We start from the raw sequence: 26,027 nt of genomic DNA, 5'->3' as shown, positions 1-26,027 counted from the left end.
CAATGGCAGTCAATCGGGTCAGACCCCACGTGCAGGTCAACATGGGATTGCAACCCACCGCCTGAGCAGAGGAAGCAAAGGGGTGGATTGGAGCTCGTGGGGTTGAGTTTGTCTGCCTGGGGAATCAAGCGAGCTGCTCTTTGGTTTTGGTGTGCTGATAAACACCTATGCAGAGAGTTAGTTGGGGGGAAGTCAGCATGGTGTTTGTACCCTCATCAACTTTGCAGTACTTTGCCCATGTAAATAAATGATTTCTCTCCATGGGGAAGTTGTTGTGAAATATACCAGGGTGTGAATTGCTTCAAACCAAACTTCCTGGGTGAATGCTTTTTTACAAGGGAATATATGGGCAAGGAATATAATTAGGATTAAGGTAGGATATAAATTCACAGCAGAATAGCTATTTGTCAGTAGTTTTGATTCAGATTCCAGTTTTTCATTAATTTCTTTCCTCCAGCACGTTTAACACACAAAATAATGTGGTGATGCCTAATGATTTTTATTGTTCAGGTGAATTAGTAATCCACCTGACAAGTTGTTAATATGAACATGGAGCTGAATATTTGGTTATATAGCCATGTCTTGCTTTGCCCTAAGAGGATGTTTGCAACAGATATCTTTCTTCCAATGAAGAAAGTCCTTTTCCGAATTGAGTGTAGTTTGCTCCTCTTAAAAAGCATGCTATCAAAGAAATGGAGTAAGTGTGCACTGAGGAGGAGGAAAGCAGTGCAGAACTGCTGCTGCTAACAGCATTAGTTCGCAGGCAGGTCTGAAACACTGCTTTAACAAAACAAATTCATGACACTTCAGGGAGACACCATGCAGAGCAGCATCAGGTTTACTCTCACGCTTATTCCTCACCACTACTGAAAGCATTTGACACGCGAGCGGTAAACAGTTACCCTGTAAATATTTGCTATGGGTGCGTTAACACCCTGGTGAGAAGCCTGGGTAGCTCCTGGGTTATGAAGCTCCTCAGTTGTGCTTACTGAAGCTTTGGTCCCCTCTTGTTTCACACAGCTCCAGCTGAGGCTCTGCCTGCCTTTGCTGATGTTCTGTGTTATGGACCAGCCAACACAGTGTGACAGACTTAGTGATGGTGTCACAAATGGCTTCACCTCCCAGTACCCTGTGGGTCATCTTGTAAAGTTTCTCTTGAACCATCTGTCTTGGCAGGAAGACTGGAGGGAGGATGGTGAATCTGTAAGGCAGTCTGGAGACAACCCAGCAGATCTTTTTTAGGAAGAAATTCTTTACTGTGAGGGTGGTGAGGCACTGGAACAGGTTGCCCGGAGAAGTTGTGGGTGCTTCATCCCTGGAAATGTTCAAGAGCAGGCTGGATGGGGTTCTGAGTAACCTGGTTTAGCAGAAGGTGTCCCTGCCCATGGCAAGAGGATTGGAACTAGATTGTCTTTTAGGTCCTTTCCAAGCCAATCCATTCTATGATTGTATGACCTTGGGTCAGAGGGTGATGCTGTGTGCAGATGCTGTACAGCTACAGCAGGACCTTCAGACCAGTGTCTTGGTCCCATGTGGAGAATGGGAGTGTTGTGCTCTGCCATCTCTGGGTTTGCAGGAACTCTCCTGCAGGTGGAATTACTCAGCAGCATGGGTGCCTAGTTGGGTGTTCTGAGGGACAGGTTATACTAAGAGTCCAGCAGGGTTGTTAATTCACTTGTTCCCTTTGGAGACAAAGTGAGCACCTAGAGTTCCTGGAGTGTCTCCCCACATGTGTGATTATCCAGGCAAGTTTCTGTTAGTAGTACTCTCTGTTGATTCCTGTCTGCTCTGTGCATGTGCCTTTTCCCCTCAGAAACTGACTTTTAGGGGCATGACACTTTTCACATAGTTAATATGAAGAATAACCTAAACTTTGACAATGACAGTATTTGAGAGAGGAAAAGGATATGTTAGAACAATAAAATGCAACACTTTTTATACTTTCCCTTGGAAACATGACTCTAAAATTTAAAGAGTCTTAAAATAAGGTTGGAGAAAGGTTGAATAACACAAATATATGAGACAAAGATTCCTTTTTTTCCCTACCTCAACAAAATATTTCAAGTTAATCCAAAGTTAATTTTCAGAGGGTTTTGTTTGCTTTTGAAAAAAACTTAGACTGTTCTTCCTCTCTAGTGACTTTTTCTTTGTGCCTTTTTGCTTGTTCAAACACCAAGCTGAGAGTCTTATTTGTCCAGCTGGTTTCATCAGGAGTGTTGCTCACCTAGGTGAGCTGTTTTCAAGTAAATGCTGACCAGCTGAAATTCTGGCTTGTTTAATTTCCTAGAAAAATATTATGACCCCTGAACAGGGGTTCTGCTTCTGATGCTGACTTGCTCAGGGACTGCCTGCAGTGCAGTTCGCTTCCACATCTATAAAGCACAGATAATCTACATGTGTGCATGCCTGGGGACTGTGGATAATAAAATATAATGGAAGTATTAAGGGTATTATAATTGTTTTAAGGATGTACTTCATGCTGTTCAAATACTTCCTGGGCTTCAGGGGAAAGGAAAGCATTGTGTAGTAGAGGCTAGTATACATTAAAAGAATTGGTTTTGAAAACCAGTATGGGATGAAATAATTTTTTTTAATCTGTTTGGACATCTCAGTCCCTGGCCCTTCACACTAGACTATCTGCGAATTGCGAGTAGAGATGGGGATAACTGAAAATACAATGTATATAAAATTAGAATCCCCTCTTGGTTCAGTGCCCCCCAAAACTGGAGAGCAAATAGGTATTTTTGGTTTTCTGTGTTGGGTTACATCCAGTACTAATATATGTAAAGGACTTGGAGGTGCAAAAGCACCTTGTAGTACCTGTAGTAACCATCCTGCTTGGATGTTTCTGTTCTGTGAACAATATACATGAATACACTCCACTGCTTCAGTCATTTAGATAAAACAAATTTGCAGTTCCTTGTCTAGGGGAGCTCCGTGGGTTTTTTTTAATGCTCCTGAACTTTGAACCTTGCCTGTTGATGGTGTTTTTTCATAAGTTCATTCTTAGGGCAGGTGTAGCACAGTTATCCAAGATGGCATGGATGATTAGATTGCATTTGCACAGTGAGCTGTGAGGTGTAGGTTTTACTCATCATCCTCTGCTGGATAAAATAGCAGAAAATGACTCAATCTTTTGCTGTGGTAGCTGAGTGTGTGTCAGAGCTTGTGCGGAGGCAGAGGAGGGATCTGTTGTAGTGGGTTGTTGTGGTTTGTGGAGGTGTTTCCCTTTGCCATGTCCTTTCTCAAAATCTTTGGAAAGACCCTTCTGTTTCCCAGTTTGCCTCCTAGAGTTATGTGTTGAGTGTATATATAGTGAGCAGGAACTTATTTGCTTGTGAACATAAGTTTGTTTATGAACTGTCATGAACTGTCCTTGCTGCTCTTCCCTGTGCCTGTTAAAGATATCTTCTTCTCTTCCCACTTTTCTTGTGAAATACAGTGATGAAATACAGTCCTGTGCCTCTGGAAGCACCAGCAGTGAGGTCCTGCAGGCCATCTGTGTAGTGGTCACTCCATCATGCTAAAACTCCTTTGCCCTGCACTCAGTTTGACTCTTAATGGAGCAAATGCTGCTCCTGAGAGAGCAAGGAAGTGCTCAGAAGGAGGAGGAATTGTCTCACACACACACAGGCACACACCTTTTTAATCACCTCTTTGGATTTCTAGGTTCATATTTACACACAGATAAATACTGTTATACATGAGCATCAATGTTGCCCTTTGTCACAGTATTGGATTTGGAAAACTTTTTGGATGTCATGGTGTCAAACACCATTACTCTGGTATTGTGAAAGGTCTTGGTGGACTGTAGAAACCTTCATCATGGGATGTACCTTTTGGCTTGATTGAAGAAATAAATGACTATTTTATCTTCTGAGACCTTATAATTACTTCTGTGATGTTCCTAGAGGTCTTTGGCCAGGTAGATGTCTCAGACTGTCTTCACCTTAACTTTGTTTTGAGCAGCTACTTTGCTGTATGTTTGCCAGGATATAAACTGACTGTAGGGTTATAGGTTGAAAATAAACCACAGGAGTTGGGGTACAGCTGCTTGAAATCTACACGAGTTCAGAGTGAATCTGGAGAAGTTAATGGAAGAGAAATGTATTGAGGATACATAATCCTCATCAGGCACAGAAGGTTCCCAAGCTGAAAATAGCTGGAGGGTTGGAGTGTATTAGGGATATCTATCATATATTCTGGCACTAGGAGTTGTCATGCTGTTGGAGACAACTCCTCTTTGGCAGGGGAAAAAATCAAACTATATGCAATCTGTTTTAATTAAATGAAGTATCAGATCCTCTCAACCTACATTCTGCTAAAATTTTCTTCATTTCCTCTTAGGAGCATTCAGTTGCTTGTGTCATTCAAGTAGCTACTCTCTAATCAATCCATTTGGCAGCTGGGGAGACTATAGTGTTGTCAATGAGGTTTTGCCAGGACATTAGAAACTGGCTGCCGGAAATACTCAGAATTTACAGTCCTTCTTTCCATGGCTACGTCATGGTGGTGGTTGATAGTTAGGTTTTGATTGAGCTGAGCATATAGATCTGCCTGGTTCCCAGATAATCCTCTCACGAATTGCTGACATTTATTGCAGTCCATATCCTTATTGGCAGCTTCTCATCTTCATGGTACCTGAATGACCTTGTATTTCATGCTGCTGAATTACACTCTTTTCCTAATATTACAGTTCTTGGAGTCACCTAATCTTCCAGTACGCTACTCTGTTTACATGGGTTTTGACAATACCTCCAATACCTGCTATCAACACATTTCATTAGCACCTTTATGATCTTTTTACCAGTGTTGTTAATGAGAAGGAAAAAAAAAATCAGAATAATTTCTCTGGTACTTATGTTTTTATATACTATGGCGATTTTAATTTTGACATTTCTTCTGCATTAAAAAGATGCAGTGGTGTTGTGTGTAGATGCTGTACTGGCTGAAATTAGCACACAAAAGTGCTGGATTCGCTCAGTGTGTTGGAAGTTTTATTGTCAGAAGTATTATCAAAGTTGACTGATTAATATTGGCGACATTTTGCTTTCGAGTCTGCCATAGAGGTTCTACTCAGTAACTTAATACCCCCATCACTTTAGCAGCTATTATGTGACTAAAAATAGTTGTGGTAAGTAGTCTTGAATTTTTCCTATTTTAATCAGGGTTATAATATATTCCTGCTAAATGTATTCGACTAAGATAATTGTCTTTCACATATCACATATAATATCCTTAAACTTGTCAGGTGTGTGATTGGTGACACATGGAATATTGAGCAATGGATAAAATAGCTTTAGCAACACTGACCATGGTAGCTGCTGGGGTATTTCAGCATCTCATGTGTTTATTTGCATAATAATTTGCTTCATAGTTGGTCTTCAGTGAATTGCTAAATTGAGAATACTTCTTAATTAGCCCATGTGTTATGACATCTGAGAAATTATGCCTGGATTTGTTTAACTACAGTTGAATGAAATGGAAAGTAAGCCCACACTTTTGCCCTAGGAAGTAACCTAGTAAGTTTTGCAGAATGCAAAGCTGTATTTCTCCCTGAGGCTGAGGATTAGCCAGATTGACAGGATGATGCCCACTGCCTGTGGTTTGACACTGGCACTGGGAGTGAGGCTGACAATTCCTGGAATGACATCTCTGCTGCTTTCTAGCATCCCTGGGAAAGTCCAGATGCAACACTAGCTGGTGCCGCTGCCAATGCATAGGGAATAAGTGCCATCATGTGGCTTGTGTTCATGGAAGCTGCATAAAATTGACACAGATTCCTTGATGCTTTAAACTATGGGAGAGGTTCTGTTTCCTTTCTCTGTTTCGGTCCAGAGCACATCCTGATAAGCATCTCTTTGACCTGCCTACCATAAACCACAGACTTGACTGTAACCTCTTTCCCACGCTGCAAATTGAGCTCAAGCTGAAAATACCTTGAGCTCATTTTGCCTATGCCCAGTCTTTAAGTGCCTGTTGTCTTGTGTTGGTAATAAAGCCTTCAGTTAAGGATTGCAGAAGCAAGTATTGATCAGCCCTGCATGTTTGTTCTAATTCTGGTTGGACAAGGATCTCACTGGTTTCACTTTTGGTTTTGCTCCCCTTTCTGAGGGATGTAGCCTGCAGATCCTCAGGTGTGGTACTGAAGTATATAGCTTGGAAACCTATCAAGGAAGTGTATGTAGGAAATAAGATCAACTCCATTGGAAGTAAAATTTGCATACTTGCAAAACTTCTGCTGGTGTTACATCTTGTTGAAAGACTTGATTTAAATGTGAGATGATTGTCCCCTTAGTTATATACTTACAGGGAAATAACCAAAATTTGCTTAGTGGAATTGTATACTTTAATTTGCTTGGTTGCAAACCTGTATTATTGGTTAATTCACACTAGATTTCCCAGCTGCCAGGATGAATGAACAACACCATACTGTACAATTATGACAAACTCTGTTAAGATTTGTATTCAGCTGTTGTTACTTGTATATCCCTGGTGGTTTGAATTCCATTTGTGCCGTGAGGAAATTGCAAAACAAGCTGTGCATTTTTATGCTGATGAAAATGCTGAAAATAGACAGTGATAGCTTTTCAAAGGGGGAAAAGAAAAAAAGGAAAGTAGAATATGCCAACTTTTCAACCCAACTCACAGAAACCATTGTAATAAAACACATTTATGCTAATTATATAACAAATAAAGTAACATTTCACATGTAGGAAAGGAAGGTTTTTGTTCTTTATAGTATGTAACTTATGCTCTACTCTTGTGCAAAAACTCCTAAACATCCTTTTCCCCCAAATCAGGCTGCTCTGCAGGTCCTGTAGGGTTCATGTGAATGGATCCATTTCAGTGGAATATTTTAGCTTGCTTTTTAGTATCTGCTGTATAAACTTTATCCGTGACACCTTTTTATTTAAACATTTTTCATTATACCTGTGCTTTTGGCATGAGTTTAAGGATAAAAAAGAAGTCATTTGGTCTCTAAAGTTAAAAGCCATGGAAGTAGGATGTGAATATTTGCAATTTCTAGGTATAAAAGGCAGTAGCTATTCATAATTGTCACTATGTCTTTTATCTCAGTTAATTTATTGTTTGGTTTGGGTTCGTGTGACCTTGTAAAATGCTCTTACAGACATTGTATTGAGTTAGGGTCAATTATTATTTTGTAATTTAAATCCTATGGTATACAATTTTTTCTGATTAATTCCTTTTCTGAAAGATATTTTCCTGCAGAGAGACACAACAGTCTAACTTATTAAAAGTCAATAGATTTTTTTATATTGCAAAAAAAATATATTCTGCTGATTCTTCAATCTCTATGAATACCAGTAGATGTGTATTCATAGCATCAATAAGGATCTTCTGCCTTCAGTTTTAGAACTGAATTAACCCATTAAAGCTTAAAATGCCAGATGATTTTTAGTTTTCGTTTTTTAAAATACTGATTTTGAGGAATACAACTTTTTTTTTCCTTGTTGGTGAGGAGGTTGCCTTGCTTTCCCTGCTTTCTGAACCTCATACTCAAGCCTTTGTGTGACTGAGACATACATGGGCTAAATGAGTTAGAGCAATAAGGAAAGAAATAGTTCAGAACCTCTCCAGCAGTCTTTTGTTTAATTACAGGGTGTGTTTTGTTCGTTTGTGTGTTTTATGGTGGTAGCTTCTCCTGCAGCTGCCCCCTCTGAGCCTCTCTGCAGGTCATGCATGTGTCAGTGCCAGCACTCTGACTGTGGAACAAGTGACACCAAGCAAGGAGCAGTGGCTGCTTGAAATCACACCACTGGAGGAAGAAATGTGTGTCAAACCATGCCTTTCATGATGAAATAGACAGTGTCCAGTTTGTAGGTCAGTATTGAGGAGCAGGAAGCACTGTGGTTTGGGTGAAAAAAAAAGCAAACTAAGAAAAGGGCCCCTAAAACCGAAAATACCGCAAAAAACCCCAACAGAAAGTTGAGGTCCAGAGCATTTGGGAACAGCAAGAATTTATGATGTGGCTTAGGGGAAGGAGAGCAGGTGTTTGGGGTTTGTTTATACATTTTTTAAGATGATAAGCATTTAATTGTGGTTTTCTGGCCAAATTCTCACCAAGAGAGCTAGACCCAGTGGTCCTAAAATGCTTCATAATTTCAGATGGATGTGGTAATCATTTGCTGTCGTAGGCTGCTGCTGCACACTGTTAAGCAGATGCTCCATTTCATCCCGTAGGTGAATGCACTTCAGTGATACATCAATTGATTTTTAAAATATGGAAAGAAGGGGAGAAAAACAATGCACATGCATGGTTAGCTGTGAAAGTTGCAAAGCTGTTGTCTATTTGGTGGCTCAAGGAATGAGACAAAAGTGTCCCTTAGATCTGCTCTGGGTCCCAGCTCATGCACAATCCAGTGCTTTGTTGTGGTTTGTCATTTCTGCAGTGCCTGAAGCCTTTTGGCAGTGAAAATAAATCTGGGGGTGTGGGCTATGAGTCTGCTGCTGAATCTGTGTTGCAGGACAAACCGAGTTGTGTGGTGTTTGTTAAGGAAGGCCATGGGAGATCCAAGCCCTAAAGGAGCAGAAGCAGAGTCTAGTAGTTAGCTGCCAAAAAAGAAAGGGGAGGACACAACCTATCCCAAGCTTAAGTGTGTTTTGACTTGAGCAGGATAAACTGTAACATCTGTCAGTGCTAGCACTTATTTGTGCGTGGGATTGCTTGGAAGTAGCCTTCCTTGCATTTTGTTGGAATAAAAAAATTGAAGAAAAAAATTAATAATCCTGTTAGATTTAACTGTTATAAACATTTTTGAAAACTTAAACAGTTTCATTTCCATTCATAAGGAATGGCATAATCATGTTAAAGTGGGAATTTTGATACTTGAAAAACTTATACCATGCATACCATCTTAAAGTTGTACTGTCAGCTCAAACAGTGTTTGCAAATGATTAAAAGACCAGTTCTCTTTATTCCTCTGTATCCACATGTATAAAAAAGATTTATAAAAATGCTCAGCCTGTTAGAGCACATTAATTCATAAACAGTGTCTTTGACAGCAATTGCTACAACAAAATACATAAAATGCAAAAACTAATAATGGTAGTCAAATTAATACCTCTGTTTATATTTTTACTATTGTGCTGAAGGGTACAAAGGGAAACATTCAGCAGATATTTAATTTCTTGTTTTATCTCATTAAACAGACTGTCACAAAACAAATGAGTTTCAGATTAGTTTTACCAAAGCTATTTATCAAATTATGGCTTTCACTGCACTTGAATGAATGGTTGCAAATCAATAGGTCTCTTAGGTTGCCAGGACATGCATTAGTATTGGTGAGTCTCCAAGCTGAATAGCAGGAGTGATGTCTCTTGTTGGTTTTTTTTTCCATTCAGATTTTTGTCCTCAGTTCATACAGTATATGCATAAACTGAGAATTTATCTGAAGGCCTGCTTAAAGAGTTACATTTTTAAGTTGATCATTTGCAATCCAGTGTGGCAAAAAATATTTACATTATACTGGTAGAGGTTTTATTAAAAAAAACCCAAAGCAATTATTTCAGAGGAACCTAGTGTAGATAAAAACATGTTGAAGTGGGTCAAGATGATGGTTCATCTGGTCCTGTATCCATAAGTTTTAAGGTTAATCTAACAGGTAACAGTTTTAGCCATAAATATAAAGTTTCTTGTGCTTTCCAGAGAGTGTGTGGGCAAATGTTTTATAGCCTTCCTCCCACACTGCTTGTTTTTTTCCTAGTTTCAAATAGTCAGATAGTTTACACTCTGATGCTGGGGGCTTGTTAACATTTACTGTTTTAGTTACAGCTTTTCATGTTGTGCAGCTACAAATCCAGTCTTTTAATAAATCTGGATAGTGTTTTGCCTTCAAACTCATCTTGGAACACAAATTTACAAAGCTTCTCTCTGGGGTTTGGTGACAATGACTTTACAAGGGAAGGAAAACTAAGTTTTGTTTTATTCTGTTGCTGATGAAAACATTTATTTTTGATCAGTTTTGAATATCCTGCCTTTAATTTCAGTGACCTTTCCTCTGTGCCTATGAGGCAGGGAATTTCCAGCTTCTGTACATTTAAACTTTTTATTATTTTTTACATCTGTTTTTCGAGCAAGCAATTCCAGTCTCTCTAGATCACTCCTTCCATGCTGTAATCATTTTTGTTACCTACTTTTGAACTCTGTCTGGTTCTGCAGTGTCTCTTTGAACTTGTGCTGAATGTAATATTCCAGATGAGGCTGCACCACTGTTTTATATAAATCATGCCATTTCCTCCCTCTCTCCATCATGTAGGATTATCATCCTAACAATCTGCTATCTCTTCAGAGCTCTTGGGGGCACTGATTAGTTCTTCACACAAAATGTCTTCAGGTTGTTTTCTTTCAGCTGATATAGTTAATTTAAAGCTGTATACATTGTCAGCATTTTTCTTTCCTTGCATTTGATGTAGATAAACATAATTTAGCATTGTTTACTTGCTTACCTTGACTAGGTCCATTTGAAGTTGTTTATAGGCTTCTGATTGTGACTAACCAAAACTGTTATGCACAAAATTTTCTTACCTTGATGCAGACATCATAAATATGTTTCCTGAAACAGCATCCAGCCCAGGATACAATGTTGGGACATCTTTGTATTTTCCTTTTCACAACGAAAACAGTCCCTTTAATCCTGTTCTTGTCCTTCATTACCTCTCTGTTTCTTGATCAGCTACAATGTTTTGTCTACACATGAAAGACTGCTTTAGCTTCCTCTGAGGAGTTTTCTGTGTTAGGTGAGTCCATACTTTCCTGGTTGAAGTTGGAGGTACAGCTGTAGATATTGCTGTGTAGGTGGCCTCTGAACATACAAGAAAAGCAGCTCATAATCACGTCAGTCTTGACTTTGTTGCAACCTACTCTGTCAAAGGTTTTGCTGTTCTTCTAAGGAATTTAAGAATATTCATGACTGGTGAAGCTCCTGTTTGGTGGGTGGACAAGTGTTTGGAAGGTTTTTCGCAGACTAGTAACCAACAACTTTGTCAAATAATCTCTCAGCATAGCTCTGCAAGAGTATCTCTTGACTCTGCTCCTATCAGTATTTTCTTTAAAAACTCTTGTGATGGAGCGGAGAATAAACTTTTAAGAAGTAGCTACTCCTCTGATACATCAAAGAAGAAAGAGCAGGGAGGAAAGGTGCCTGTTTTGTTCTTTTTAAAATTATTTATTTTTATTTTTCTGCTTAGGCAACTCTATGACAAAACTACTATTAGGAATAAACCTAACCTATCTAACAGGTAAACCAACAAAGATTTTTGGAGAATGTCACATTGCAGGCAGCTGTTCTCTATTCTTCTAAAGCACTTCATTAAAAACAGAGACACAAAATGTCCTGGTAGTGAGTGGTCTTTTACATTTAAGCAGAAAGTGTAGCTAACAGAGCAACACTGCTATTAAATCAGAGTTGTGGTCTGATTAAAAACAATGCAGACTTAGCCTCTTTGAGAATCCATTTATTATGACTGTAGAAAAGTACCTACTTCAGTTGTTTATTAATAGCAAAACATGTTACAGAAAAATTTATGGCAGGATGATGGGAGTGGATAAGGAAACATTACATTTGTCCATTCTGTAAATACAAATAATTCCAAAGAAACCATCAGGAGACAATAATTTCTTGTTAAAAACTGTCCCTTGTCACTGAACAGCTAATGGTAAATTTTGTGAAACTTCTAAAACTGGAAACCTGATTTTATTTTTTTTATTTGAGTTAAGCAAGAAAACAGACTGCATCTTTATCACTTGCTTTAGCAGTTCTTGGTGTTATCTGACTTTTAGAAACAAATCTAAATGCTGAGAGGCTGTGAGTCATCCTTTCAGCCTCAGCCAACTCCAGCTTCAGTATGTGTATGCTTGTTTCTTTATATCATGACTTTTTCCCTCCTAAGTTAGTCATTGTTATCTCTTGGCACAAATGAAGAGGTTAAAAATGTCAATAAGCATGAGGCATGCTGAAAACATGCAAACAAACCTTCCATGTGATCTTCCAAACCCCAGAGTGTTCCCATTCCCATTACTTTGTTGTTCATGAACCCATCTGATCTTTTGATCATATCCTGATGGAGGGAGCAGGGAGGTGAATTCCAAGGCAAGGGTTTACTGACCAGGAATAGTGTCCTAGAGGCTCTCTGCAGTTAACTTCTGCTGCTGTGTCCAGTTTCCCCAAGAGACATTATGGCACTGCATAAAGAAAAAGCAGAAAACAGATTAGATAGAGGTGAACATTTTCTGTTAATTTTTTTTTTGAAAGCTTTGCATTTTGAAGAAATCTGTGTGTCTGTGTCTACATACCAAAAAGGTTTGTAAGCTCCTTTTAATTTTGGTGTAGTTATTTTTGGTGCTTGAGAAGTGACCAAATAGTGTATGTGTAGTACCATACACCATACACGGCTTAGGCTGGTTTGGATAAAATGGGTGAAGCCCTTGTGGTTTGTGGTGGTGGTTCCACTGAAACAAGGATGGTTTAAAATCACCTCTAAAAAAACAGTGTGGGAAAGGATGGAGCAGTGAGCAAGGTGATGGGGGTGAGCATCAACTGTTTGTTGAAGACAGTGCATCTCAAAATGAAGGTCTCTTAGAGTAAGTGGTGATTTGCCACCAGTCTGCTCTAGCGCCATGGTTTAACCCACGGGTTGTGTGTCCTTGCTGCAGTATGAGCAATCAAGCTGGATGGGCTTTTGAGAGCATCCCAGTGAAGAGGTTGGAAGAGTCTGAACAGGAGCTACCTCTTTTGGTAGGGCATCCAGGCTGCCCCAGGCTGCTTTGGGGAAATGGAGAGAGTTAACCGAGTGTCCCAGCAGTCTGTTAGGATGTCACTGACATCGTGATTTTTGTTAGTATTCATGGAAACACCAATAGGGCATCTCTGCTGCTCTCTGACAGATCAGTCACTGTGGGGGGAATAATGCCATACATTAATCTTTTGGATAATTTTTCTTTCCTGATTTCAATCTAAATTCTCTATCAAATTAGCATTTTCCATGTGCTTATTGCTTGAACCAACTTTTCAAGACATCAGTTCCCTATCTCTCCCACCTCCTGCTTTGCGTAGGTCAGAAAACACTTGCTGACTTAAAATGATATTTATTAGTGACTTTTAAAACTGAGTAGGCTGGTAACTAGGATACAGTGGGCAAGTGAAAGGAGGGTGGCAGCATATTGAAGTGATCGATGTTGCAAGCATTGGCTATGATGCAGAATATTAAAGAGTAAGAGTTAATTCTCTTTGCCCCTAAGCCTGAAAAAACGTGGTCAGTCTTTACCTCCTTTTATTCCCATGGCACAAGGATCTTGGGGTAAAAAATCAACTTGGTGAAGCCAAAGAAGGTGGCTCAGTTCTGTGTTGTTGCTTTCCATGGATACCTAAAGGAGGAGCCTGATGAGTCCTGGACCCTGGTGTGTGTGGTAGGGCAAGAAGGGTGCAGCTTCAGGTCGCATGCAAAATGGGTGAGCTGCTCCTTAGTCTGGCAATCAGAAGATGCTCCAAGTGTTCTGTTCCTAGCACTGGCTGCCAGGCCTGGCTGTCCTCAGGTGGTGGAAATGTGACCCTGTGGAAAGACAGTGATGTGTGAGTCCTTTCCCCTGATTGTACATTGGCATCAGCAGACAGTTCTGCTAGCTCTTTGAGGTTGCTCTGTTCAGGACAAGCTCAGCTGTACTCTGGCTGTGAGTAATGCACAGGCTATTCTGCTTTTCTTTTGTGTGCCCCGTTCACACAACTGATAAGCAAGCTTCTGGTCACATTGTGCCCTTCTGCTTCTCTCTTACGTGTTCTAATGAGTATTTCTTTAAAAATAGTTACAGTGCTGGTGCTGCTGTCTTCAGTGAGGGATGAGGTGCTCTCCTGGGTGGTTATCTCACATTCTGCAGGTGGAGGCTGTGGATACTGCCTCATGTATATTTTGAATCAGCCTTGAGGAAGTCATCCACAACTTTCAAGGCAAAACGCTTCAGGTTTAAAACAACAGTTCCTCTGGAGGAGTAATTTTCCTTACAGCACCTGATGTACAGAGATCTTGTTGAAATCTTAGTGTTCAACCTCTTTGTCAAGAGACACGTCTTGCACAGACATATATGTTCAGATTCATAACATACAATTCACCTCAGATCCCAGCTCTGCTGTAACACTATGGACTTCTTTCCACAGCACACATGTTTTTCATGCTAATTTAGACTCTAGCCTTTTTTTTTCTTTTGCATATGCCTTTGAGTATGAGAATAAGATTGACTAGGATATAGATATCATATGGTGGGACTTCTGTTGGGATGGAAAACCAGATAATAGTTGCAAATGCAATTAAAGGTTAATTAATTCAGATAATTTAATCAGATGTAAAAAGCAGAAAATATTCTAATCCTTTAACTCTCAAATTGTGAGGGTTTTTTTCTCTTTATGGAGTAGTATCTTTCTTGTATAGGGAGAAAATGTGCCTTTTAAGTCATTTAAAGGCTTCATAATGCATAAAAGAAATGGAACAAAAGGATAGGACCTTTATGCTTTAAATGCCAGGTCTAGTTTTGCTGGAGGGAAATTATTGACATCATGGGGGACAAGAGACTCATGTGGGACTAATTGAAGCAAGATTTGTTTGTTTGTTTATTTAGTTAGGCTGCCTAAAATAGGTTTTTCATATGTAGTTTCTCCACAAAAGGTTTAGTGCGACACAGTTTAATGCATCCTTTTTCTATGAATTTCAGTGGTGTTATCATCTCAGGGGGTCTTAATCTTGCAAGATTGTATCTTGTTAAATTTTGTGGCTTTTTGCTTAAACTGAGTTTGGCTGAACATCTGAACATATTCTAAGTCTGAGGAGAGGTGCAGGGATCATTTCTGAGGGCCCATGCTGTCTTGAAAATAAATGATGAATGCAGAGAACCCTAATAGGACAGTTTCTATTAATGATATTTTCAAAAGTCTATTGTTGGACCAAGGCCCTGTCCTTCAAAACAAAGGTCAAAATAAGAAAATTCTCTGGTACCAGCTGGAATATCTCAAGAGATAAGGAAACCCCCAGCCGTCCACACAGGAATCAAACTTTATACAGCAGTAGGAAGAAGGACTTGTAGACTTAATTGGATTTAGAGTGAGTAAATCTGTAGCATGAAAATTCAGAATAATACAGCATAAATTAATCACCTGATGTGACATATCCATGTGCTAGTAATATCAGATGTGTGCAAACAATTGTTTATATGAATAAAGAATGAAAATAAAAATATATATCAGAAGAAAGGCAGGTAATTAAATTTAAGGATAAAGAATAGAATTAAGGAGATCTGCCTCTTTAGGATGGAAGTCTTGCCTGACTTGAAAGGCTGTGTTCCTTTCTTGAACCTATGTTCATGAGGGAGGTTCTTGTCTAACAATGCTTGAACTGTATCTGTGACCTTGTGGGGGTGCTGAACACATCTTTTACTTTCTTATGAGCTTAATTTGCATAAGATATGTCATTTATATTATTTGGTTTTGATTTTATCATACTAAGTAAAATTTCTATCTGTTAGCTGCTTGGCACTTGAGCAGTTTTACCGAGTCAAAAAGAAATTTATAAAACTCATCTGTGTCTTGTGTATGTATTTTCTGATTCTGTAACTTCTCAGTCTGGTGCAAGCTAAATTTACATGAGCAGCTTTTAGTGGTTGCTCATATATGCTAGACTCTTCATGTTCTGATCCTATTCCATATCTAATGGTCATTGCACACTGCTTCTGTGTTGCTCTGTGTGCTAAACAGTTGGGATTGAATGATAAGCATGCAGTGGTTTCTGCTACACTGGCAGAGACTTTTGAGTGACCTTATTTCTCCGTCCCTCTCCATCTCAGAGGTAACAAACCTCCCTTTGGAGGTGGAGTGTGCTTGAATTTTCATTTGTTCCTGTTATAATGGTCAAGCTAAAGATTTGCAAGGTTATCAGAGTTAGTACAATCTCACTCTGCAGATGGTTTGACGGTTTGAAGAGTTCCAAGTATTGCTGAGGCTTTGCCAAGAACAGGTGAGGAGATCCTGCTCTACTTTGCCAAAAAATTGCTTGTGTGATCTAAGGGAAAGCTTTATTCTTTCTTTGTGTATTGAGTGCTTTTCAGCTCTCTGTTCAGTGAGGCCTTGACTGCTTCATGAAACTAAAGTAGTTAAGCTTTAATAGCTTTTCCTACAAAAAAGTAAATTACAGCTGTTCTTCTGAAAGTGGTTAAGAACTCCCACTCTCTGGTTCATAGCAGGTTGGCACTGGTTTGTGCCAAGAGCTACTGCTAGTGAAATTATTATTGTTCCCGAGAGGTCATGTAACGGAGAGCTGCCAATACAAACCACAGCACTGCAGATTCTCAAACTGTTCAGGCTGTAATGCAAATTTCTTTAAAGAGAGCTTGTTCACCCACCCTCAAGGCTGCTCCTGCTCTCGGAAAACCTCAGAAGCAAGCAGAGCAGAAGTCGGCAGTTTTGCTCTAGAATTGTTGCATTTCAAATGTCCTATAGGTGTTTGAACTTAGAGTGGGGCTGCCCTGGGTACATGGAAGAGAGCTTGTGTGCTTCTAGCCCTTAGCTGATGGCAGATTTTTACCAGTGGGTCTCAGAGTGCTTTCAGAGACTGTTCATGGTCCCCTTTCATGGGAAGGGAAATGACTCGCTGAAGGTTGCAGCCACACCGTGTTCAGGAATAAAACTGAGGTACATTGAACAGTCCAGTGCTTTTCCCAGTGGGCCACTTGGTCTCTGAGAAATCAGAAAATCAGTTTCTCAGAAACAAAGAGGAAATAATTTCAATGTCTTGTACTAGAAAGGAGTAACTGTGTTCTTCTAGTAGGAAAAAGGTTTGGGAAATTACTGGGTGACCTTCCTTTTGTGCGGGCAGTGGTAATAGTGAAGCTCTCTGGGAGCAGGGATATTAAATAATAGGGACATTAAAAATGTACCTTTGTGCACTTGTAAGGCCATTCATGGATGATCTGTGTGCAGCCTATTAAAAAAAAGTTGTCAGAAATACAGGCATTTTTCAAGTAGTAAACTAATGCAATTTACTGTGAAGTATTTTCATAAATCATAATCAAAACACTGAATTTTAACTTTGTCTTTTTGTACTTGAAACGTCAAATATACTGTAGTTACTGAAAACCATAAAACTGGTCCTTTAATTATAAATTGCCTCTGAATTACTTAAGATTTTAATGGATTTTCTTATTCAATAATATATGCACTCTGTATTGACATTTTTAGCTATTTGTCGTCATCGGTCACAGCTGATTTGCTGAATATTTCCTAATATTGGTGGTTTTGTTCCTGCATCTGCGTTCACTGAAATAGCTGCATCAAAACTGGATATTTTTGCCTTTCCGCTGCTCATTAGAATTCTTGTGGCAGAGGTGAGCATCCTTGCAGCTGGGTTATGGGGGCAGTTCACAAGTTCACAAGAAGGCTCCCAAGCCTGTGCTGGCAAAAATCAGCACCCAGCCATGCTGGTTTTGCCTGACACCAAAAAGGGAACATTAGATCTTACGTGGTAGGTTGTTGGTAGTGATAGGTGAGATGAACCACTTAATTGATTGTCTGCTTTAAAATTTTTGTTAAATTTAATCTCTGAAAAGTGTGGCTGGCTGAAGGCTAAGTTCTGGCACCAGTATTGTCTGCAGTAATGTTGACAGATGGGGAACATCAGCAATTGAGACCTGGCATGTTGAGTAATGTGATGGGGAAAAGTTTTGGTAGAAGGCTAACATGAAAATGTGTGATTTTAACAGCCTTTTTTCAAACACAGAATGCATCTAGAAATGTGCTTCTGGGTGCCCTGAAGCTCCATACACTTTCTCTCCCATGCCAGTTGGAGTAGCAGAATTAAATTGTCTGGGAGTGATGGAGCAGGAGACAATTACAGAATTATTTGGATGCTAAGGGAACTCCAGGAGATTGCTTGATCCACCCCCTGCTCTATGCAGGTTAAAATTCAAAGCCAGAGGGATTGTGCAGGACCTTGTTTGGGGAAGTTTTGAAAACTCCAGGAAGAAGATTTTACAGCCTGAGCATTTATTCTTCAATTTGTCACACAATTTCCTCATAAATTTCTTTTTACTAGTGCATGTTTCTAAGTGAGGCTGCCTGGCTTTCAGAATGCCTTTGCCAAGTAGATGTGCCATGCTTCTCTCCTTTTTTTCCATTTGGAAATGTGTCATGTAAAGGTATTTTGCTGTCAACACAAGAAACATGTCAACAGAGGTACTTTGAAAAGCTTTTAAGTATGCAGACAATCTGCATTTTCCTACTCCTGATCGCTCTTTTAACTGTCTTGTTGATGTCTTCATTTAGATTTATCTGAAAATAAATAGTAACCTGTCACTGGGAACATTGTTTTAATTGTAGTGTGAAATATCTAGTGCACATTCTTTTGAAAGCTGCAAATAATGTACCATCAAACTGTAACTTACATCATTACAAATATTAGCTGTTGCATAAAATTTTAGTAATCACTAAACCCCCCTACCCATCTGCTCTTATGTTCTGCCCTCCAGATCAAAACCAAACCAGATGCTGGTGGCCACGGACACAATAGTAGATGGCAAAGACCATCTACTGTATTTATTAGGTGCTAAGTTTTGAAGAAATATAAGTACAGCAATATTGCTAAATGTTTATGGTAACCATCTGTACAGTGCCTCTTTTGTACTGGATAAAAGGGAGGATACTGCTTTCCTGTGATGTTGCTGACAGCCAGGAAGAGCAAAAGGCACTGGGAAGTTTGTAAGGAAAATGGAAATGTATGGCTGAACTGGCAAACTAGAGCACAAATGCTGCAGTAAAGTTTAGTTAACGAAGGAACATGAATAGACAATTAAGTGTACTCTGCATATTTTAATGTTATATAAAGCATGATAAAAAGTAGTAAAATTCTGATTCTTTCTTTTCATATTTAATGAAGTTTCATTGCAAACATTGTATTAGCATATGAGTTGAAAATGTCCATTATCTTTTTATAAGAAAAAGAAGAGAAAATTTGTTTAAACTCTGTTTCTATATTGTAAACTATGTCTTAGCCCATGCAGTCTACAGTTGTAGATGAGATGGGAATTGTGTTTTGCTTCAGCTGATGCACTTACGTGAACACAGAGTTGGAAGTGAAGTTCACCATTGCTCACACCCTTGAATTTTGTATTGTCATTTTTTGTGAGCATAGTTAACTTCCTTTTAATGTTGACAGAGCATAGACACTGCTCTGTCAACATAAAAAGGATTTATTAGGCGTTTTTTATGCCATCATTCCTAGGATAGTTTTAATTTAGCATAAACAAGTGCTTCCTCTGAGCACAGCTGTCCCTTCCTGCCTCCCTCCGTGTCCCACAGCCTTCGCCTGTGCCCCCACTGCTTGCCTTGCTGGGGATCATGTTTGTGTGGCTCCCCAGTGACCCACCGAGGGAAACCATCTCTGTTGGAGTTAATCTCTATTTAATGAGCCGATTTAAAGCCATTGGTCCTTCAGCTGTGTTCAGGACATGGCTTCATGGACATGTGTGGAAGCACAGACGAGGAGAGCGGTAGGAACGGGAAGTTGAAGCAGGAGGTGTAGAGAGGACACAACCTGCTTGTCAGCAGCCTCATTTTATGGTATTTAATTCTCATCATGGAACTGATCATTAGCAGGAGGGTGGCTGTCTCCTTTCTTTCCTAACTGAGGCATCCACTTCTCCCAGCTTACCACTCCTCCCTTTCCCTCAGTCTGGGTAGGTGTCAGCGTGCTGCAGTTTATTATGAGGCACAGGATACAGATGGAGGAGCCTGTGTTGGTGCCTTCCTGAAGCTGGGTTTATCCTGGGCTTTTTGCCATGATGGGACCAAGGAAGAGGGAGAAGAGAAACCAGCCAGCCCTGCCATATTTTCTTCTATGATATTATTTTCTATTCTTAACTTCTTTTGGGCAAAGAAAAGGGCATTGCAAATAAATTTTGCTCTTGGACACTAAATTACACTCCTTGCTAGGCTCCAGAGGCTTTAACATTAGCTGGTTTATGCCACGTTAAGTAAAAATTAGTTTTGTTTGAAGCACAACCCCCTTTGGCCATATTTAGTTTGCTAGGTCCTGCAAAACAGAGAAATACTTCTAAATGCATAGCTTTCCTAACTTGCTGACTCAGAAATAAGTCTTTAAACATAAAAAGCACTGCTTGTCTTTATGAAGAGCATCCATTTTCTTCTCACGTCTCTTTCTGTTTTGGGGGAAGTGAGAATGAACCATGAGTTGTGGGTTTCCCCTTTGTGAAACAACTTATTTTGTAAGTTCTTTTTATACAGAAAATAGATGATGATACACTCCTGGGTTTTCATTCATTAATGACCCATTTGGGTTTCTCCAGAGAGCTTTTCAGGCTCATCTGGGAACTCTAAATTGCAAGCTCCGCTGAATACAGATTTTTCTTTTTACAGCTTTTTGACCTTTTTATGCTACACCTAAGAATATGAAGTTCAAGATGATCAGGAGAAGATCTTTCCTTTATAAAGAAGATCCTTTATAAAGGGTTTTATATTTAATCTTAAATAAATATTAATGCAGAGAACTATTCCATTGGTTGTTCTTCATTACCCGTGAATTCTGACAGTGAGTTTCACGAGGAGAAGTGGGGGAAGGTTGTTTGTTATGAATATTATTTGGCAGAAAGTCAGGCATATTCTAGGGTTTCATGTGAATGATATCCGCTGAAAGTCAGCTAGCTTCCCAACCAACTCTGCTTGCTGTGCCTTAGCAACAAGAAAAAATCTGTTGCCACATGGAAACGGATTGGGATTCATGACAACACTCCCTATATCCAGCCACACTCAAACAACGGTAGCGTTTCATCTACTGAACACAATAACCATGTCTTATGTCTGCTTAAAACACCTATCATTTAGACGGGAGCAAGTTATGTCAAATGCAAAAAATTCAAAGGTGGCAAAGTGATAAATCATATTGTTCAGTATTTTTTTTCTCCCTTCCCCCCACTCTTTGGCTGGCATGGGTAAACTCTGGGAATAAATGAGCATTTACTCCTGCAGAAATTACTGCCTTCTTGTGTTGCAGGTTGAGGAGGGTGTGCCAGGCAGGTACAGCCCAGCTTTGTTTCGGGATTTGTGTTCAGATCAGGGCTAGAGTGGAAACTCTCTAATTATTATAGCTGCTTGCTTTTAGCAACTCCAGCAAATCTTTTTGATAAAAAACCCCCATAGGTTTCTATCAGTTGTAACAGTTGCAGTGGTTTCTGTCGCTGTTGTGGCATTATCATTGTCATGGTTCGTAATGAGAGAACGAAGTCTGGTTGAGACAAAAATAATTACTTTTTGATTTGTGTGGGGAGTGGGAGAGAAGCCTGAGGGAAATTAAGTAAATGCCCCTGGTGGATTTCTAAAATTTTTCCTGAGCCACTGTATTCTTAGAGCTGAATGATCATTAGAGAGAAAAGTACAAGCAGATGATTGTTTTTTGAGAGTGAATTTGTATTCAGCTTTATTTGTGATCCTTTTCCATACGCTCTCATGGTTGGAATGTGAGAAGTTTCCAGCATGAGTACTTGTGAAAGTGTATTTTAGGTTTGGATGCTTAAATTCTTTTTGGATATGTGTCTGAATATATAATTTCCTTTGTGGTCACATTAGTCAATTTAGGATTCAGGTGTTGAGTAGTTGCAGAAATCCCCCTGTCAGGGAATAGAAATTATCTCATTATCAGGTAGTCTGTGCTACACCATGTGAATTTCAAAATGAGATGATTTTTTGTTCAGGCTGTTTATATTTAGGAAGTAACAACACTGAAGCCTTTGCTTAATTTTAAGTATATTGAGTAATCCAGTTTGAAATGCGCAAGTGCTATACTTAATTCTTTAGGGACATAGTGACAATGCCCTGAAACTATGAACAATTGTTTTGTTTTATTTGTTTTATTTTGTTTATAATAAAAATGTTTCTAGAACTGCTCAGCAGCATGGAGTTGATCATGGTCATGTTTGCAAATTAAGCTCTGATCAAACAGACAAATATTGATGAGTGTTGTAAACTGAAAACTAGTAAAGTTTCATCACACATTGCAAACTCCTAAGCATAGAACACGGTGCTCGTATTTTGGAAACACAGGGAGTTTTTAACTATTTGAAAAATCTGGAGTCAAAGCTTAACCAATTTACTGGGGAAGAAGAGCCATGATTCTGCCATTTCTCATTTCTTTTAGTTTTAATACAGATCCCACTCTAAAAGATTCAGTTAAAGGAATAATCTTGATTTTAAAAAAAATATTTTCCGTCCTATTTCTGTAAAATCTTTTTTTCTTGCTAACTGCTCATGAATATCAGAAGCTCTTCGAAGAAAGGCAAAACATTTCTGTTCCATATTTGAAATTATTATTTTCCTACAATTTCTATAGCCTCTTTTGGGTTGTTACAGCATGACTTCTAGTGTAGACAGGTTGCTGGCTGCTACTACTGCGCTAAATCCCAGCTGAGGAAAGCACTTGAACTGGAGCTTGAAGCACTCTTGCTATGTTTCTTTCTGAGCATGATGGTGATTAAATTGCTAGCAGATGTATGGAGCATTGCTGATGCTACTGTGACTGCAGTGCTGGCAATGGCAGAAATATCAGCAGTTGTTGGAACAGCTTGGGCAGGAGGCGAAGCACAAGCAACTTGGAGGCAAGTCATTCTCCCAAGTTGAGATGTGGCCAAAGCAAAATCCCAGGTCTAAAAATGAGGAGAAAATTCAAGTGCATCTCCAAAAGATATGACTAAACCTATGTTCTATAGGACCGTTAGCCCTTGAATAGAACATTAACCAGGTTGTAGTGAATGCACAGGGAATTGCTGTAATGCAGCTGCTTCAATACTCTCCCGAGGAAGGAACTAAGTCAGCATCTTACAGTAAGATTCAGCTTGTTCTTTTCAATGGAGCCATTAGTATACTTTGTTGTGTAGTATGTTGTGGGGGAATTTCTTTCCAAACCCATAAAAATCAGTTTGTGCTGATATATTAAAATATTATCATTAGTATCTTTGCATGCTTAACTTTAAATAATGTCAGAAATTCTCAACTTGTTTTAAAAATAACTGTACAGTTGAAGCAATACCAATTTAAACTTAGGCATAGACCTTGCATAACAGTATTAGTCATGAAATTAGTCTCTGCTTTTAAAAAACTACTCAGCATATTTAATTCTTTGGCTGATAGTTCTATATAGATTGAACAATCACACAGATTGTATAGAAATATTTCCTTCTGGCTGTTTCAATTACTTGCTGGTCACTTCATTTTAATCCTCCCACATCATTACTCTGCTCCCTGCGATTTTAGTGATTTAAACACCACAGTAAATGCCTTTATGCTTTTTCCCAGTTTTAGACTAAATAATCTGTGGTATATTCAGATTTGGATCCTAGCAGTCCTACTCCAAAACCTTTTCTGGGCTTCCTGTCCCAGCTGTCCTCTCCTGTCACATGCAGGTTGTGTCCCCAAGCTAGGATGATGCCATCCCTGTGCCATGTTCGTAGTTCTGGCTCCAGATTGTCCAGCCCCCAGGACCAGCTCCCTGCCTCTTTCTTCCTTCATCCCCAGCAGGGAAGATGAAGCTGCCTATGCACACCTACTTGTGTATGATGGGAGAGCCCTTCTGGAGTGCTCTGGATCTCCTGCACATCTGGTCTTCTGTCCCAGGACCACACGTGCTGCCATAGCCCCATCCTCTCCCTGAAATGTGGTTTGGCAAAGCTTCTCCTCGAGCTGGTGAGGAGGCACTGGGGGATGCCAGGGTGGCAGTAGCTGGAAAGCAGCACTTGGCATGGGCGTCAATAACTGTTCCAAGGTGGTTTTAATGAGAGATGAGCTGTTTGCTTGATGACGAATTAATTTGCTTCAAAAGCTCATTTTAGCTCATTCTTAGAGCCATTTGCAAATGTATTTTCAATCAGTGTGTGTGTCAAAATAATTTGGGGGGAGCAGCCTATATTTACCAGTTATCTTCAGGGACAATGGTGCTTCCCCAACAGAGCCACCCAAAAGTTGGGGTTTTCAAAGATAGGCTGGACCACTTATCCACTACCTCTTCCTCTCCTGTAGACAACTACCCAGTTTGTCCCCAACAGCCAAAGTAGAGTCTGCTGAACAGAGGTGTGCTCAGTACCTAAATATTTATTGAGGCAAGTCAAAAAAAAAAAGAGAAGAAAAGGGGATCTGTCATGGTAGCTAAATTTCTATATAAATTTCAGCCTAACTGCAATGAATGTTTCAGTGTTACACAGGCTGCACTAGCATCAACATGAAAGATCATTTTTTCTGTTCCAGAAAACCACTTCCACTTTTGTTTTATTTTCTCCTACCCAGTTTCTATTTTCTTATGTTTAGAAATTTGGGTTGGTTAGGTTCCTGCATGGCACTCTGAATGGACCCTTATGGGATCTCCACTGTTTCATATTTGCTCCAAGTTGATATGGGTTCAGGCTGCCACTGACAAGCTGTTGTCCTGTCCTCCCTTCTCCCATTTCAGGGCTGTGATTTCTTTCTTTCTCCCCTTCACCAGAGCTAGCGCTATGTGGTCTGAAGGATAAATTAGAAGTTTGGGTTTTTTTTTCTCTACTAGTTTTCAGCATCAGACATTTTTTGCAGATTCCTTGCAATTTCTTCGTAATATCTAATCTAAATCTACCCTGTTTCAGTTTAAAATGCTTACTGTTGACCTTTCACTACACTCCTAGATAAAGAGTCCCTCTATGTCCTTCCTGTAAGCCCCCTTTAGATACTGAAGGCTGCTAGAAGATCTCCCTGGAGCCTTCTCTTCTCCAGGCTGAACAGCAGTGTCCATGGGAGAGTTGCTCCATCCTTGCGATCAATTTAGTGTCTCTCCTCTATATCTCCTCCAGCAGATCCCCATCTTTATTATGCCGGGGAGCTGAAATTTGGATACAGTACTCCAGGTGGGGTCTCACAAAAGTGCAGCTGAGGTGTAGAATCACCTCCCTCAACCTGCTGGTCCTCCTTTTGGTGCAGCACAGGACACAGTTGGATCGTGTCTGGTTTTTCACCCACCAACACCCCAAGTCCTTCTCTGCAGGGCTGCTCTCAATCCACTTGTCACCCATCCTGTGTCCATGTTTGGGATTACCCCAAACCAGGCACAAGACCTAACACTTGGCCTTGTTGAAATACAGGAGGACTGCACAGGCCCAGCTCTCAAGTCTGTCCAGGTCCCTCTGGATGGCATCCCTTCCCTCTAGAGTATCAGTTATGCCACTCAGCTTGTCCTCCCCAGACTTGCTGAGGGTGCACTCAATCCCACTGTTCATGTTCCCAACAGGATGTTAAATAGTATGGTCCCAGAGGGACACCACTTCTCACTGGTCTCCACTCAGACATGAAACCACTGAGCACAGCTTTATGAGTGCATCCATTTCCTTATCCACCGAGTGGTCTATCTGTCAAATCCATGTCTCTCCATCTTAGTGACAAGGATATGTGTGGGATAGTATGAAATGTTTTCCACAAGTCCAGGTAGATGATGTCAGTCTCTCTTCTCTTATCCATCACCACTGTAACACTGTTGTAGGAGGCAACCAAATTTGTACTTTTTGCTGAGTTTCATCTTACTCTGTCACGTAAGTGAACACTGCAGTAGCAGTATTCTCCCTGGGTGAGCCTCAGTCCTCTGTCAGTGCCAGCCTGGGAAAGGAGCAGGGAGCAGGGAAATCAATGTATAAACTTTGACAGAGCTGCTGCAGTGAGTGAGGCTTGTGGAATGAAAGACTTGGACAGAAACCAAGAGAAGTGGTGGTATGTAGGGCTGCTACAGAACCGAGGTGTTAATGACATGCCTGCTGGGAGGAGTACGTGGGATCTGAGGCAGTGTTGCGCTCTTACAGCATCTTTGTTGGGTATGGGAGAGGGAAATTAAGCTTATATGTTACAGTATTTCCATATGGAGCTACTGTTATGCATGGAACTACACTGAGGTTTGTGATGAGCGTGGAAGGGTAAACAGCCATAGATGCTTCTGTGGTTCCTCATCCCTTCCCT

At 40.0% G+C, this 26,027-nt stretch overlaps 1 protein-coding gene across 3 annotated transcripts in view; it reads left to right on the top strand.

Annotated features, from left to right (window-relative positions):
• RAPGEF5 (Rap guanine nucleotide exchange factor 5) overlaps nt 1–26,027 on the top strand; it is a 205,761-nt gene that overhangs the window by 49,021 nt on the left and 130,713 nt on the right. The window lies entirely within an intron of this gene.

This window comes from Lichenostomus cassidix, chromosome 2 (genome assembly GCF_008360975.1).
Source record: "Lichenostomus cassidix isolate B80296 chromosome 2, HeHo_3.0, whole genome shotgun sequence".
NCBI lineage: Eukaryota > Metazoa > Chordata > Aves > Passeriformes > Meliphagidae > Lichenostomus > Lichenostomus cassidix.
The sequence above is the reverse complement of the archived record's forward strand: the minus strand, read 5'-3'. Positions and strand labels throughout refer to the sequence as shown.